This window comes from Toxorhynchites rutilus, chromosome 1, assembly GCF_029784135.1.
Source record: "Toxorhynchites rutilus septentrionalis strain SRP chromosome 1, ASM2978413v1, whole genome shotgun sequence".
In the NCBI taxonomy this organism is placed as follows: Eukaryota; Metazoa; Arthropoda; class Insecta; order Diptera; family Culicidae; genus Toxorhynchites; species Toxorhynchites rutilus.
Genome location: NC_073744.1, coordinates 48,413,630 through 48,429,899, shown reverse-complemented (window position 1 = coordinate 48,429,899; position 16,270 = coordinate 48,413,630).

Genomic DNA, 16,270 nt, shown 5'->3' with positions numbered 1-16,270 from the left:
TCCACGGTCGAAATAAGATCGGTTCATCCATACAACTACTCTGCTCTACCAGACACATCGGGCTACTGTTCTATAAATAACTCAACAATGATCAAACAACTGTCTCCGCTGTCCGGTGGTCCAACTGGATAATGGAAGAACAGAAAGAATACCCTTACGCCTAAATGGCTACTGTGTGAATGTGCCATATGTAATGGTATAGAAGGAATACTGGCGAATGGCAACTGTGTAATGTGCTAATTATAGATATGATAACCAAGTGACATGTACACGATTAAAATTCGGCTCTGTTACAGCTAAAAATTCTAATGAGCCTTAAATAAATAAATGGGATAAAAAAAAAAGTAGGGTGAGTGATACGATTAATTCTAGCAAATGAAATATAAATTTGGAACTTGATTGTTGGTTGCTTCGTGAAATATCAATGACCGATCGTGTATTTTGAAAAGTTTAGCACAAGTGTAATTGTAAAATTCTATATGGTAGCAATGTTAATGTTAAAAATGATTTGATATATGAAACGATTTATTTCAATTTCCAAAAAATAAAAACCAAGGTGTCTCGAGCGGGAACGGATCGTTTGGTTTAAGCTGTCTGTTTTGTTATGTTCATTTTCACCCAAGGAAAGTTCATGCGGCGAGAAAAAAATGGAAAAGCGAGTAATATTCGAAAAAGTGATTTCCCATATGCTCTACATATAGTATTAGGTGTTGTTAGTCCAATTAAAGTTCGCATTGGGTAGAATAAACACTCAGAAAGTAAAAATTATAAAACAAAATTACATTTTTCTTTTCAAATATGTTTTTTCTATATCAAAATAACATGCTTTTACTGATGAAAAAAATTAATAGTTGTGTTCGGTATTGGTAATTATCTCATATTACGTTGGTAAGTTTTTTTTCTTTATTTCATCCATACATAACACAGCAAGCATCTCGTCTAGGGTCACAGAGGGCGGTTTTCATCATATCTCATTCCACTTTGGCATCTTCTATCAGATACGCACCAGCCAACGACCATACTTCTGTCATCATTACTCGGTAAAAACTGGTGGAGTGAACAAACAATACCCAAAAACCAAACAAAATTGCCACCAAATCTTTATCAGAGTTTAACGATGTAATTCTTCAAACATATCCAAAATCAACAGATAGCCTAACGGAATCCTACGTCAACTATGCGGTCGTGTCTCGGACACAACCTTCCTGTGACTTTTGACGTAGGACTACGTCTTTCATTTCTATACCGGGGTGTAAAATCAAAGTTTCGAAAACGAAAGCGTTACGCCGGAGACCGAGATTTTGAGCGTTAATAGCTCCTAAACAACTGAACGAAATGGTATGATAAACACTTCATTCGAAAGATAAAATGTCTACGCGTTATATACTTGTTACTTTTTGATCCAAAAACTTGTTTCAATAGTCTTAAAATTGCTTTCAAAACAGGCTATTGAAATCACCAATCGGTATATAAGCGAGCGGCGCTCGGAAATCCACTCACTTCTAATTGAACAGCGATTGGAGCATGTTGTCGCTGTTGCGGTGAAGCTCTTTATTTATCATGAAAGCGCGGATGAACGGTGTCACCAAGAGCCTGTTTGTGCACCCTAGGCCAGAAGGGAATCTATCAGGAGGAGAGTGATGCCACAAACGATTCCCTGGGAAGACATCGCTACACACACATACACGCGCGGCTATTAACAGGTGTTTATCGAGTTGGCATTAACCACTGGTGGGCTTCCAGTATCGAGGAAAATGTGGAAATATCTAATCGTTACTGAAAATAATCTGCCAATTCCTTTGGGAATTTTCAAAATATATTCATGTGAAAGAGTTTAATTGAATGTTTTCTATCCATGTTACACTGTGACCAAATATTTTCAATCAAGTGCTATTAACAGGTGGTTATCGAGTTGGCATTAACCACTGGTGGGCTTCCAGTATCGAGGAAAATGTGGAAATAACTAATCGTTACTGAAAATAATCTGCCAGTTCCTCTGGGAATTTTCAAAATATATTCATGTGAAAGAGTTTAATTGAATGTTTTCTATCCATGTAACACTGTGACCAAATATGTTTCAATCAAGTGCTATTAACAGGTGGTTATCGAGTTGGTATTAACCACTGGTGGGCTTCCAGTATCGAGGAAAATGTGGAAATAACTAATCGTTACTGAAAATAATCTGCCAGTTCCTTTGGGAATTTTCAAAATATATTCATGTGAAAGAGTTTAATTGAATGTTTTCTATCCATGTAACACTGTGACCAAATATGTTTCAATCAAGTGCTATTAACAGGTGGTTATCGAGTTGGCATTAACCACTGGTGGGCTTCCAGTATCGAGGAAAATGTGGAAATATCTAATCGTTACTGAAAATAATCTGCCAGTTCCTTTGGGAATTTTCAAAATATATTCATGTTAAAGAGTTTATTTGAATGTTTTCTTTCCATGTAACACTGTGATCAAATACATTTGGTTTTGTGGTTTTTCAATCAATCGCAATTAACAGGATAGCTTCAGAAGATTATTCTTCCCCATCAGTAGGATATTTCCGTATCCAATATTGTATGCGCCCGCAATCGATTACTGCTCAGTCGCCGAAAGTTCCGAGCTCAGAGAGTTCATTCCCCTCTAGTTTGCCTTCCAAATTGCCATCGTAAACCACACCTTCTCTCGATTCAATCACACACAAAAAGCATACTTAAGCGATATTCTGGTGGTGAGACACATTCATTTTTCGTGAGGACATCGACAAGACAACATCGTTGCCTAACGTGCTGGAGGAGGTGGACGGCGAAGGATCGACACATACACGCGCAGAACTCTTTCCGTTAGGATGCCATTCAGCATCGAGAAAGTTCCGGAAAGTTCTAATCATTGCTGGAAAATAATCTGCCAGTTCCTTTGGGAATTTTCAAAATATATTCATGTGAAAGAGTTTATTTAAATGTTTTCTATCCATGTAACACTGTGACCAAATATTTTTCAATCAAGTACTATTAAAAGGTGGTTATCGAGTTAGTATTAACCACTGGTGGGCTTCCAGTATCGAGGAAAATGTGGAAATATCTAATCGTTACTGAAAATAGTCTGCCAGTTCCTTTGGGAATTTTCAAAATATATTCATGTGAAAGAGTTTAATTGAATGTTTTCTATCCATGTAACACTGTGACCAAATATATTTCAATCAAGTGCTATTAACAGGTGGTTATCGAGTTGGCATTAACCACTGGTGGGCTTCCAGTATCAAGGAAAATGTGGAAATATCTAATCGTTACTGAAAATAATCTGCCATTTCCTTTGGGAATTTTCAAAATATATTCATGTGAAAGAATTTAATTTCACAGTTTTCTATCCATGTAACACTGTGACCAAATATGTTTCAATCAAGTGCTATTAACAGGTGGTTATCGAGTTGGCATTAACCACTGGTGGGCTTCCAGTATCGAGGAAAATGTGGAAATATCTAATCGTTACTGAAAATAATCTGCCAGTTCCTTTGGGAATTTTCAAAATATATTCATGTTAAAGAGTTTATTTGAATGTTTTCTTTCCATGTAACACTGTGATCAAATACATTTGGTTTTGTGGTTTTTCAATCAATCGCAATTAACAGGATAGCTTCAGAAGATTATTCTTCCCCATCAGTAGGATATTTCCGTATCCAATATTGTATGTGCCCGCAATCGATTATTGCTCAGTCGCCGAAAGTTCCGAGCTCAGAGAGTTCATTCCCCTCTAGTTTGCCTTCCAAATTGCCATCGTAAACCACACCTTCTCTCGATTCAATCACACACAAAAAGCATACTTAAGCGATATTCTGGTGGTGAGACACATTCATTTTTCGTGAGGACATCGACAAGACAACATCGTTGCCTAACGTGCTGGAGGAGGTGGACGGCGAAGGATCGACACATACACGCGCAGAACTCTTTCCGTTAGGATGCCATTCAGCATCGAGAAAGTTCCGGAAAGATCTAATCATTGCTGGAAAATAATCTGCCAGTTCCTTTGGGAATTTTCAAAATATATTCATGTGAAAGAGTTTATTTGAATGTTTTCTATCCATGTAACACTGTGACCAAATATTTTTCAATCAAGTACTATTAAAATGTGGTTATCGAGTTAGTATTAACCACTGGTGGGCTTCCAGTATCGAGGAAAATGTGGAAATATCTAATCGTTACTGAAAATAGTCTGCCAGTTCCTTTGGGAATTTTCAAAATATATTCATGTGAAAGAGTTTAATTGAATGTTTTCTATCCATGTAACACTGTGACCAAATATATTTCAATCAAGTGCTATTAACAGGTGGTTATCGAGTTGGCATTAACCACTGGTGGGCTTCCAGTATCAAGGAAAATGTGGAAATAACTAATCGTTACTGAAAATAATCTGCCAGTTCCTTTGGGAATTTTCAAAATATATTCATGTGAAAGAATTTAATTGAATGTTTTCTATCCATGTAACACTGTGACCAAATATGTTTCAATCAAGTGCTATTAACAGGTGGTTATCGAGTTGGCATTAACCACTGGTGGGCTTCCAGTATCGAGGAAAATGTGGAAATATCTAATCGTTGCTGGAAAATAATCTGCCAGTTCCCCTTGGAATTGAAAATTACATTCAAGCGAAAGGGTTTATTTTAATGTTTTCTATCCATAAAATATCCATATATAACATTTGGGTTTGTGATTTGTCAATCAAGTACAGTTAGCAGGTTAGCTTCTGAAGATTATTCTTCAGAACAAGGTTTTTCGTATCCTATATTGGATGCATAAAACCTTGTGCCTCCAACGTAACGCTCTCGATTTCGAAGTCCCCCAAATATTCATTTATTCATTCATTCAGAATGGATTTATATTCAACTTCGAACAAATGATCTCTAAATCAACGATAGTCCTACGTCACCCTTGCGGTTATACCATAGATATAACCCACTTCCTGTTTTTTTAAAAGAATAACAATTGAATAACTGTAAAATGTCAAGCGTTATCTAAATGCCCTAACTGCCAAGTTTTTTTGGCCCGATTTATAGTTTCCCCAACACAGATTTCAAAATCGATGTACCTGTGGAAATCAGCTCTGCAAATATACATGCAAGTGGGGGGTATTTTTGTTCCCACCGAGCTGTGTTTCCCTAACACGGACTTCGAAATCAATGTGCCTGGGGAATTCGCTATGTTAAAACATGCAAGTCGGGGGTATTTTTTCTCACCTAGCTGTGTTTCCCTAACACGGACTTCAAAATTAATGTGCCTGGGGGAATACGCTTTGCAAATACATGCAAGTCGGGGGTATTTGTTGGTGTTGAGTACTTTTGTACTCGTTTGTCGTTGTGCAGACCGGAATATGTTTCCCTAAAACGTACTTTTGAACTGGAAAATCGTCATTTCAAATACTAAAGTTGAATGAACTTTCGCGGTTCGCGAACTACATAAACATGAGATTTGCAATAATTTCAGAGGGAAATGTAAAATACAATGAATGTTTGACAATTCTTCCGCTCACATATTTTGGTAGTCCTGGGCATCATATTAAACGTAAAAAGACGTTCTTCAAATTTATTTGTAACGAAGAACATAATCTATTACAAAAATTTCGATGCATTCTAAAACAATATTCGAAGTGGTTAAAAAGTTGATTGCATAACATAATTGCGTAGTTCTACGTCGAAAATATGCGGTCGTGTCCTAGATACAACCCCTTACCTTTTTTTTCATCCCGCATTCATTCCAAGCAAGTGCTTCCAAGCCATTTTAGGAAAAAAAGCGTCCTCAAAAGAGTCGCTGCTCCTGAAAATGAATTATAAACTACTGCAATTCAAATGTGCAAGATAAATCACATATTTTGTTCAGAAAATATGAAGAATACCAAAACTAGGTTGTGGATGGGTTCATGGTGAAATACATTTTTATCAGCGTTTTTCTCGGCTTGCTGTGGCGACTGATATGTATGCCTCTATGTGCAGTATATTTGTCTTCAAAGCTAATTTTTCCACCAACAACCTCTTAGAATGGTGTAAATATATTAGAGAGAATGTGGAGATACAGGACATTGAGTAATTGGTTCCCCAGACTTCAACTGGCAACATACACGGAAAAAAATTCTCATAGAAAGCTTCTTTCTTTTCAGAGAATGTTTTTTTTTCACGGGAAAGAAGTATGAATTATTTAATCAGACTTGCAAATTTTTCAATGCGAATTTCTAGTCAGTTTCTGTGAAAAAGTATTCTACTGAGAAATGTTTTAGGAGGATTTTTTTTCTTGGTTGAAGGGAACGAAGAGCAATGAATACAGCGACAATGGGTGGTATGTTTTGCACATGATGTACAAAGTAAATAGAACAACAGGTATGTTACATCGCCTGTGTCATAAAAGATTTCCAAAAATTCTCAGTTTGTTCGACGTCGTAAAGTTTTTAAAACTTAGACCCCTTAGAGGGGCGACACTCATGACCATGACAAGTATACTATATTGAAAAAAAAACATGATTTGAATGAAGGTAACCAGTTATTACTTATGGTATTATCTAACAATACAAGTCACTATGGAAAATTCCATGTTATAGAATCTTTTTTGTTTTTTTTATGTTTATTATTTCGTCATAGAGGTAGTGGGGGAAAATTGGTCATGGGGGTCAAAGTGGTCACCTGCTTGTTTGGCAGTATAACTATTGATTATAGATACCGTATTGATAGTCACCTTATGTTTGAAGAATTTAATGACTTTTGAGTCATCCTGTACTTCACTAGAGCTGTCGTATGTCAAAATACAAATAAAAACAGAAATTGCGCTCTCGGTAGCCATTCGGACGTAGTTCTGTGCGCAAGGTATCTAAGAAATTTCTCGCAAAATTTAGTTTATTCAAATCTGATATATTGGACAAATCATCAGTTTGAACAACTGTTCACATATTCTAGGAGAGGTGAACAGATATTTTGTTTAACCTCAGCGATTAATTAGCGTAGACATTATTTTGATGTTTGGGGACAAAGTGGTCATAGGTGAATAACAACTTACAATGTCCTGTTTACTAAAGCTGATAAACCTCATCACATTCTGTTCTTGAAGAAGATCCTTTTGTGGCTTTGACCCTGGATAAATATGCCACTCCAACTAAACCAAGCCTCATTATGCGGAACTTTATTTGCTCATTATGCGGAACTTTGATGCATGATGTGTCGGCTGTCCAACTTCTGTCCGTTTCTTTTTTTGCGGACATGTAAAATCGTTTTTCTTGTAAATGCACCCAAGGAGTGAAATATGATTTCGCACACATGCGGTTAAACGGAGGATTGAGAAAGATTGTCTTGATGATTAGAGTGTCGAACGTCAAAAAGAGATCACAAGCGAATGAATATTGTTTCGTATATATTTGAACAGATCGCAAGCCAATTCCAAGGGAAAACAAAATATCGATTCATCATTTTTTTCCATTTTTAAGAATTGATTTAGATGCACATTCAAACAAATGATTACTAAGCCAATGGTAGTTTTACGTTAACCTTGCGGTTATATCACAGATGTAACCCACTCCTAGTTTTTTCGTTTTGGGTGTGAAAAGCTGCGGAATGCTGCATAATGACATCTATCAACAACTGGAAGGTCAGGGTTTGGTTTTTATGAAGTCCCGTTTGCTGACTATCGACCGCTCCAGCCATATCGGGATCAAATGAAGGAGTTCAGGTTTTGTTGACAAAGCAAAACAAAAAAGCCTTATCCAGAGGGGTTTGTAGACAACTCTTTGTGCTTATGAGGACTGTTGTGTTAAACTATATGAAATCTAGCGTAGAATATTTGCAAACCAAAGGTCCATCTCCGAGTAATGTTGTGATCAGACTCAATGTAGTGGTGATTTTTTTCGCTATTGAAAGGATCAGTCTAGTCGAAACGGCCATTAAGAAGATTTTATTGAAATCCAACGATTAAAAATTTGCTATTAAAAGGAGAATTCCTCATAAGCAGGGCAAACCAGGCAAAAGACCTTCCGAATCCGATCCACCGATGGAAAAGGGAATGTTGGAGTACATTGGACATTTCCATCGGGAATTACAAGATCGGTCAAAATCATTTAAAGAAGAAGCCGAAAATTTTAAAGCAATTCAAGATCGACACATGTTATGATAGCGACAAACCTGACAGTGAACTGAAAAACCATGCGTCTTCATAAATGAAATAGGCATATATTGAATCAATGGAGACGCATGATTTTTTTAAATGAAGCAAAACTTTACATTTAAAAAAAATCATTCGAATATCATTCAGAAAAAACTAGAAGTGGGTTATATTTGTGATACAACCGCAAGGTGGAGGTAGGACTACCGTTGTCTTAGCATTCAATAAGTAACAAACATATAACTCTAAGACATTTTATCTTTCGAATGAGGTGATTATCATATTATCATTGAGTCGTAAAATAATTATAAACGCTCAAAAGATGAATCGTTTCCTCTTCGGAAATACCAAGCGCCAATAATATTGCAACAGGGCAACGCTCGTCAACACCTTTCGCGTGCAAATGAAGAGACTCTGAAAAATCTGAAGTTTGAATCAATTCCACCAACTCCCCGTATTCTCTCGACCGCAAAGCACAAGATTTTCTTTTTCCTCTACGCAATAGAGACCTTAAGGGTAATCATAACAGCTCGGATAATGAGGTGAAGGTAGCTATCGCGTCCTAGATTCGAGAAAAGTCGGAAGATTTTATTAATGACGGTAATGCCTCACGGTGAATAGTCACCGCTCTTGGTTGCGATTGCATCGATTTTGCGAAAACGAATCTATTTGCTCTCCACACAGTGGCAAAATAGAAACTGATGCTCTTGGTCTCAATTGCATCACGGGGACCGAATGCGCAAATCTTCCTTTGCTCGAGCGCATTTGCAAGCGAGCGAAAGAAATCACAGGCTGCATATATTTGCGATTACGGTTTCTTCAGTTGCTTTGATTTTGCGTCCGTGTTTGGAACACATTCCGATCACCACAAAAGCAATCATCATCAATGAGCTAGATTGTTATGATTTCAATAGTCTGTTTTCAAATCAATTCTAAAGCTATTGAAACAAGTTTTCGGATCAATAATTAACAATTATATAACTCTTGAAGATTTTGTCTTTCAAATGAAATGATTATCAAACCACTCCGCTCAGCCGGACAAGAGGTATTAACGTTCAAAACCTTGCAGTCCAGCGTCACTCTCTCGTTTTCGAAACTTTGAACTTCCACCCCGGTACAGAAATGAAAGAAGTAGTCCTACGTTAAAAGTTGAGTTGTTTCGGAAAGGCAGCTTTTGCTAGAGATACCAAGACTCCGTAGACATTTGAAGATCGCTGAAATTAAATCTAATGATGTCAATAATGAGATTGCATTGGATGTGTTACTGTCCATCGTGACGTGGGACTTCCGAATCTTACAGTGAATTTGAAGCTGTTTCTAACCGTGTACGTTTCTGTGGCATCTTGTGGAGAGGCTTTTCAGAGTTGAAATTAATTAGTAATTGATAAATGTTACTTGGTACATTTAACCAATCTATTTATTCATTGCTCAACGTCTATCTGGGTAAAGAGAGATATCTTCGGAGAACAATCGCTTTTATAATTCTAGACCGGAAAAACAAATTCATTTCAAGAAAGCACTATAAACTCAAGCTATAATTAGTTGATCTATTGATCTAGATATCTTTACGAGGGGTGTAACCTATCTATTAAACACCTCCCTGCTTTAATTCAGTTCATTATTTCATAAGGAACCTACACAAAATCTATCCGGTCGTCTTCCTACTCTTTTACTCCTGCGAATTTCAACTGCTATCTCAGGAGATCTTCTTGGAGAATCAACGCTTACACTTCTAGGAGATCTCGGTTGATCAGGGGTACTCACTCTTCTCTTGTTTACAACTTTTGGGTAAATATAATCCTCTCTCTTTGTCATTCTCAACTTCAACTGATTCCTGCTCGCTAATCTCAAGGCTCCGTTAACGTCCACGTAAAACGTGTTAGTACTATTGACTGCAACAATCTTTGCTTCGAGTCATGATCTGGTACTTCTAATCTCACTTTTATACCACACCAGATCACCTACTTTAAATTTTGATTCAATTTTTGCATGATTTTTCTTACTATTAACATCTTCCTTAAAACTAACTTTCTTCTTTATTGTTTCAACATTCGGTTTCAAATTTGATTCGAGATCCGTTTTTGGAATGAACGAAAAGACCTTACTAGCAGGCGTACAATCTATGGCCTGACTGTAACTGTTACGGTAGCTAAATAGAAATATTTCAACAACTTCCGCTAACTTTTTGTGATTAAATTTCGGATCGACAAGAAGCTTCTTAATCCCATTTTTTGCAGTCTGCACCGTTCTCTCAGCAAGTCCATTGCTTTCAGGTGAATAAGCTGGACTTTTCATTAACTCTATCCTCATTGATTTAGCGTACTCCGAGAAGGCATTACTAGTAAATGGAGGTCCATTATCACTGACTATGGTACCACAAATTCCGAAAATTCTGAATATTGAATTCAGCACGTTGATCAATGCTTCCGCATCCGTCCTATGCATCATTCTGATGTCCATCCATTTCGAATAGGCATCAATCATAACCAGAAACGTCCTCCCTGCTAAGTGGAAAAAGTCCAAATGTATTCGATCGAAGGGACAAAGAGCTTTTGGCCATTCAGAGAACTTCTTCTTGACGGCTCTGCCCATACTACTGCATACCTCACATTGTTGAACGAATTCTTCGATTTGCTTATCTAAGCCTTGCCAATATACAAATCTACGAGCTGCCTGTTTCATGCGAATGACACCAAGGTAACATCCATGCAACAACTCTAAGGTACGTTTCCGACAAGACTTTGGAACAATTACTCTCTCAGAATACATCACACAGTTTTTGTACAGCGATAAACAGCCCTGATTCGAAAAGTAAAATTTCAAATCGGCTGGAATTGCGCTCTCTTTCCATCCGTCTCTCACACACAGAAAAAGCTCTTTCATTCTCGGGTCATCCTGAGTAGCCTGACCTATCAACTCTAGATCGACCACTTCCGCTTCGCCACTTAACCAGCGAAGATCAGCTACATCTGCTATCCCTGTCTCACCCTGAATCGGCAACCTACTTAAGGCATCGGCATTCGAGACTTCCGAACCCGGTCGATACTCAATGTTGAAATCGAAAATCGACAACATGTGGACATATTTTTGCAATCTAGTGACGGTTAACGATGGAATACCTTTCTTGAAATCGAAAATACTCGCCAATGGCTTATTATCTGTTACAACTGTAAAACTTTTTCCGTAAATGTATTTGAAAAACTTCGTTAAACCAAATACTACCGCGAGTGCCTCTCGATGAAGATTCGGATAATTTTTTTCCGACACTGAAAGAGTACTTGACACATAAAATACAGGCTTCTCTATCCCTCCTAATTTGTGGCACAACACTGCTCCAACCCCATTAGAACTCGCATCACAGATGATCACGATGGGTAGCTCGGGATTATACAACGCCAACAGCTTGTGGCTAAGCAAAAGCTTCTTACACTCACTGAAAACTTTCTCACATTGGTCATTCCATTCAAAACGAACGTTTTTCTTCAGCAGCGCATAAAGTGGACTGAGCTTCATCGACAGATTCGGAACAAACTTCGAATAATAATTAATCATTCCTAAGAATGATTTCAACTGCTTGGTCGAATGTGGTGTCGTCCGCGCTTGTCATTAGCTCTCCTTGGATTTTGGCATTCCAAAGGCCTGCTATGAACTTGTCTCTGGGCGCCTTGTCGAGGAACTCTCCGAAAACACAGTGCTTTGAGAGAGCTTGTAATTCAACAGCGAAATCTGCTACCTTTTCGAAGCTGTTCTGGTTCCGTTTGAAGAACTCCACTGATTGAGCGATCCGGTTTTTTTTTTGGGACTGAAGTATGATTTCAGCTTCTCTATCACCGTCTCGTACGAAACATCCTTATGCGTTTGGGGATACAGCAACTGCTGAAGCTTTTTCAAGGCTGGCAATCCGATGAAATGGACAATCAGCTTCCGTTTGAACGTGTTGTCCTTGATTTCATTCAATTCGAAGAAGTTTTCTGCTCTCTCCAAATAGTCGTCGAAGTCTGCACTTGGAACAAAGTTTTCCAAAGTTCCGATCAGCCTCGTTCCACTGACTGTTTCTTGTTTCGCGATCTGCGACCCAGTAGCCATAGCTGCCTGTTTCTCTTTCGGCGGCATCTGTAGCGATGACGATGATTCGATGATTCACTTACACGCGTTTCCCGCAAAACTTTTTTTGCTATTTTCTCGTCGCCACTGATAAATGTTACTTGGTACATTTAACCAATCTATTTATTCATTGCTCAACGTCTATCTGGGCAAAGAGAGATATCTTCGGAGAACAATCGCTTTTATAATTCTAGACCGGAAAAACAAATTCATTTCAAGAAAGCACTATAAACTCAAGCTATAATTAGTTGATCTATTGATTTAGATATCTTTACGAGGGGTGTAACCTATCTATTTAACAGTAATTTGCGGTCAACGATGAATCAGATATGTTTAATACGTTGGGCCCCGTACCGTTAATGCCGCACGGAAAGCACTTGTACAATATCAATGTCGGTCTCAGCTCCCAAAGATATTTAATTCATAAGATTTATTTGAGTCACATTTCAACATCCACAGATAAACCATATTTCATTTAATTTTCTTATTTTATAACTGTCAGTTCCAGTGACCAACCCGCGAAGGCTTTGTGATTTCTTGTTCGTCCTATCTAATATTATAATAAATACGTTTCTTGTTTAGAAAAGTTTGATTTTTCATTCGAAACAAAAACTAAGTATTATGGGTGGGTCACACCCTAGCAACCCGCCCCGGGGTCACCCAGTCACGTTAAGCCACTGCGTGCACATTTGTTAGTATTTTTCGGTAGACCGACTGTTCTATTTTATTGTATGATTTCTAGCTCGTTGGCACAGGATCATTGAGAAATTACTGGTAAGCTGTAGTCCCTAATTCATAACGATCCGACGAAACGTCAAGGGCAAATGTTTTATGCTAGCGACTAGACCGAGGTAAACACTAGCTCCAAAGTTGTCAGTTGTCAGTGAGAGATGTGCTCAAACAGAAAATCCGCCCAGTCACTTACGAACTGCTAGGTTGATCTATTCGAGGATTTTTTTCCTTCTCCCATTTTCGTCCGCCTCATTTTGACACTCTCGAACAATTTTCCAATTGCTTTTCGTTTCAGCCAACTCTCGGATGGACCGTGATGCACTCCACCAGAGGTGTGAATGGCGGTATAGTAGCGGCACTCGACTTGGTTTGGTGCTTCTCTTCCACCGAGAAGCATCTGGTGCTGGACCAAAATTGGAACGGAAGTTTATAGACCAAGCGAAAACTTTTAATACCACAGACACGTTGACAAAGGACTGTGGGTCTATCTCGGAGGGAGAGAAAAAAAAACCGGAGGAAATCTACGGAAGTGGAACGACGTGACAGCTGTTCGTGTTTTGGAAGAAAATGCATCGCTCTGCGGATCTTTAGCGCTAGAGAGTTAGCCAGAGGGAGGATACGGAAGAAGCGTTACAAATCCTTCTTTGCTCTTGTTCGTCAGAATGAAAAGCGAGAAATGGGAGTGAAATCATTAAAAGTTTGATCCGTTTCGGTGGAAAAATACTGCTGCACCAACCCGGTCCGGCGTGATGTGAGTTTCATGCCATGTGTGTGTGTTGGCTGGATTTTCGTCGGCTGTATTATCGGAAGAGGAACGGAAAGGAAACCGTTCAAGCGGATTGCTACGGCCATTTGTGTTTATGACCGGTGTCTTTTATGCGCCCGATTTTCACAGTTGATTAGAACGATACATTTTACCATGACGCCTGTCGGTATAATTGGAATCATTCCTGGGTGAGCCGTTTTGGATCGAAAAAAAAAATCTGAAATTCGATTCATTTAAATGCAAGATAAATATGTGAAAAAGTACCATATAAATTAGATACAGCTCGCTCGTTTTTCGTACGAAACGAAGAAATAAGAACAGTAAATTGCTTCGCTAGGAGACACAAGATTATGCACAAATAACATTATTTAAGGCGTATCACACATGAAAGCATTCAAATGGTTTCTTATCATTTTGTTTTGCCATTTTCTTTCTCATTGGGTTTATCGCCATCGGTAATCACAACCAGATCATGGAAAAATTCCATCCAGCGTTCGTAGAACCGAACGAAGGCAGCTATTTCAAGATTCCGCTACTGTTATTCGATGTAACTCAACAGAACTTTGCCATTGTTGTTTGACTCCCTCGCGCTCATCCCAAAGAATGATGATGGCTTCCCTCCGAACGCGCGATAAAGCCTCCCCGTCAACATTCTTTGTTCCATTATTCTTTGGAAGCAAAAACACGCGAAAATTTGAGTTTAAATTGTGCGTTTCCCTGGCGAAGACCCTTCGCGTCCTCATGAATTAGAGATGATCTTTTCAGCGCAGAATGTATACACATCAGGAGGGGTTTCGGTAAGGAAAAAGCGAGAAAAAAAAATATCGAAACAACATGTTTATTCGGCTGAAACGGAAGCAACATTGGTCCGGGCGAGGCGCAAATCCTAGAAGGTGATCTGTTCGTGCCGTCGTGAACAAAACTTTTTTTCCACTTCTGAATGCTCGTGTAAATGAGTTTTGCGAACATCGTCCAACCACAGGTACATTCCCGTCTTCCTAAAACTGAATAGCGAGTGGAAAAAAGCACAAGGCGCACAGATGAAGTAAGCGAATAAATAAAGGTAAAACATTGCTGGGGAGAACGCGTTTTCCTTGAACTCAGCCCTTTGTTAGTTGCTCACACGCAGAATGGTCGGAAATTATTCAAATAGAAGTGTTTATATTGGTGAGAACAATTTGCAGCTTTATGTGCGATTCACATAGAACGTTACGGCAAAGAACGTCTACGTTCCGTGAACGTCTCCACCAATTCACACATGTAGACAATGCTTGCACAGGCACCGTCACGTCAAATGTCAAACGAATGATTTATTCAATGTTATTCATGGTGTCGCCATCTACAACAATTTTAAATTGCAATGCCCTCTTCCAAATCAGCATGCCTAGAATCAGTTCTAAATTTAGAAAAATTCATTGAAAATCATTGAACTATATTATTTAAATGCCTAAAACCTGTAGTCCCGAACCTCTTTTAACAATAATAATATACAGACTGTTTTTCTCAGCTAGTCGTGAATTGATTTTGACTGAGAAATTTGAAACTGGGAGATATGTTGGCATAAAAAAAGCAGCCAAACTCAAAACAAAAGCCGAGACACAAAGCCCAGGCTAAAACCCAACGTGCCGTCCGTCTCTGTCAATTATTCTTTTCTACAAATCCTGCCGGTCGTTTTCGTTGAACGTATGCTGACGGGTCGTTACGTTGCCGGTGTATGTGAATGTTTTCATAAGAATTGCACGGTAGAATAACTGACGTAACGGAACATCACGGGACGTGAACGTGACGTGGATGTTGTATGTGAATCGCACTGAAATTTGATGAACGCCCGTTTACGTTTGATATGATAGAAGAATTGTCCAAAGATCCGTGTATTTTACATTTCCCTCTGAAATTATTGCACATCTCATGTTTAGGTAGTTCTCGAACAGCGAAAGTTCATTCACCTCTAGTATCTGAAATGACGATTTTCCCAAGCTTCTCAGTTTAAAAGAACGTTTGAGGGAAACATTTTCCGTTCTGCACAACGATAAGCGAGTAAAAAAGAACTTAACACTAAAAAGTATCCCCGACTTGCATGTTTTTACGAAACGGATTCCCCCAGGCACATTTATTTTGAAGTCCGTGTTAGGGAAACACAGGTGGTGGGAACAAAAATACCCCCGACTTGCATGTATATTCGTAAAGCGGATTTCCACAGGTATGTACATCGATTTGAAGTCTGTGTTGGTGAAACCGTGAATCGGGTCAACCAAAACATGGCAGTTAGGTCGTTTAGATAAAGCTTGACATTTTACAGTTATTCAATTGTACATCTCATGAAAAATAACACTTTATTAATTTTATTAATTTTTTGACGTAGAACTACGTCTTTCATTAAGGGTGCCAAATCAGAAAACAGGTCACGTTTTTATGAAATAAAGTTAACGTTAATAACTATTTTTGCCGCAAACGGATTTTGGCGATTTACATACTAAACGAATCGGAATTTCCGTAAGATTTGTTTAATATGCTATACATTAGAATCCCCTGGTTTATAAATGGTTAAAAT